Raw genomic sequence first — 1998 nt, forward strand, 5'->3', positions numbered from 1 at the left:
TTTAGTTGTGTTTTTTTATTACTATTAATAGTTAATTTTATTAAATAAGGAAGAAATGTAAAAAGATATAAAAATAAATTAATCACACAAGCCCATCATCTTTCCTAAAATCATCAAAGTGCATAAACTAGTTATTTAAGAATAAAAAAGACTTAAATATAACGGATTAAAAAACTCAACCATACAACTCATACAAATGATATATACAAACAAACACCATTATTCACTATGATGATAAACACAACAATACCAATATATAGAAAATGCATATAATAATGATGCTCTGTAGACAAATTAACATTATCATAACTCAACTATGATCTATCAATATCCAGTCTGATGATCTAAAGAAGGGATAAATCAATATGATATCCAATTAAACACCATTTGAATTTATACAATAATGACTTGTTAACAAATTGGCATTACCACAATTCAATGACTACCTATCGTTAGTGATTGTGTGTGCTTATCTTTAGTCATCTGGATCTCTGGAGAGATAGAGTCACATCCAATCTCAGAAATTGAAGGAAAAAAAACAAGTTACTCAAGTGGACAAAAAATACTATAAAAGGAGCAAAAATCATCTATTACTTTCATAAGAAAAAAGAAAAAACAATTAAGTAAAAATAATACAGATAGATTACAGAGGAAGAAGAGATTAAAAAATAAAATATTGACAATCAGCCATCAATAACAGATTGGTGCCACAACTAGTAATAAAAATATAAAAGAAGTTCGAAGACAAAAGAGAGAGCAACTAGTCATGGTGTGTTCTTGTATGCCATGCAATGACTAAACGTAATGATTTAAATATACCAAAGTTTTCTATAATATAATAAAATTTAAAAGTTGATTCCATATTTTTTGTGATATTAGAATTTTATATTATTTTTTATTTAAAATTTTAATTTTTTTTTATCTATTTAATCATTAAAAGTTCTAAGTGATCGAAAAATTATACTATTCAATTAATGATATTATTATTTTTAAAGATCAAGAGTTAATGGATGAGAATTATAAACGTATAAAATTTTAAAAGTTATTTTATTTTGTATAATTGCTGGATCAAGAGCTAAATATAATTTAAAGGAGGGATAATATTTTTAAATAAAAAGTTACAAGAACAATGTCTAAAGAATAATAAAAATTAAATTTCAAATATTAAAATAACATAAAAACTCTTAAAATATTTAAAGCCTTCCATAGCATAAAACTGTACAATCTCTCTGTTTTAGAAAATGAGGGTGGAGCTTTATGGTATATAGTATGGCCTTAAGGCTTCAACGTAAAGCTTATAAAGATTCCTGGGATTTTTACCTAAATAATATAACATATTATTAAACTCTTATTCCTTATCATAGCTGCCTTAAATCCTCAGATTTGTATAAAGCACTTTCCGAACCAATAAGAAGGAGAGAAAAAAAAGCGAATCCCAGGTCGAAAGCAGCCTTAAACCCTCAGTGTTGTTATGTGATAGTTCTGTCATCTTTTAATTTTAAAAATATTCGTAACCGATAAAAATCGAAAACATATAACATACATTAATTTTCACTAAGGTTAATGGCAATGCATATGAGAGAAGAGAATCATCTTCTTTTAAGAAAGCCAAGCATTACAACATAAATAAACAAACTCTCTCTAATAATGATAAAGACTACACAAACGGTACAATGAAAGCATCATTCCAATAAAAAGAAAGAAAGCAGCATAATCACAAAAAGCAGTAGTACAGTGTTGTAATTCTTATGGAGGTAATTAATTAGGGACAAATGGCTTGTAGCGGTGACCAAAACAAAGTGCTTTCACACCTTGTTTTCTTTAGGAATTCTACCACACCCCAAACCAATATAATCCGCAATCTTAACTTGGTTTGCAACACCTACAAAATCAAGTCAAGACCCACATATTAATTACATTTCTAATCAATTTGCATGGGGGGAAAAACTAAGAGTTACAAAGAAAAGAAAGAAAATGTACCCAGAACTGGATAGTATG

The sequence above is a fragment of the Hibiscus syriacus genome, unplaced genomic scaffold (assembly GCF_006381635.1).
Source record: "Hibiscus syriacus cultivar Baekdansim isolate YM2019G1 unplaced genomic scaffold, ASM638163v2 tig00110579_pilon, whole genome shotgun sequence".
NCBI classification, from domain to species: Eukaryota; Viridiplantae; Streptophyta; class Magnoliopsida; order Malvales; family Malvaceae; genus Hibiscus; species Hibiscus syriacus.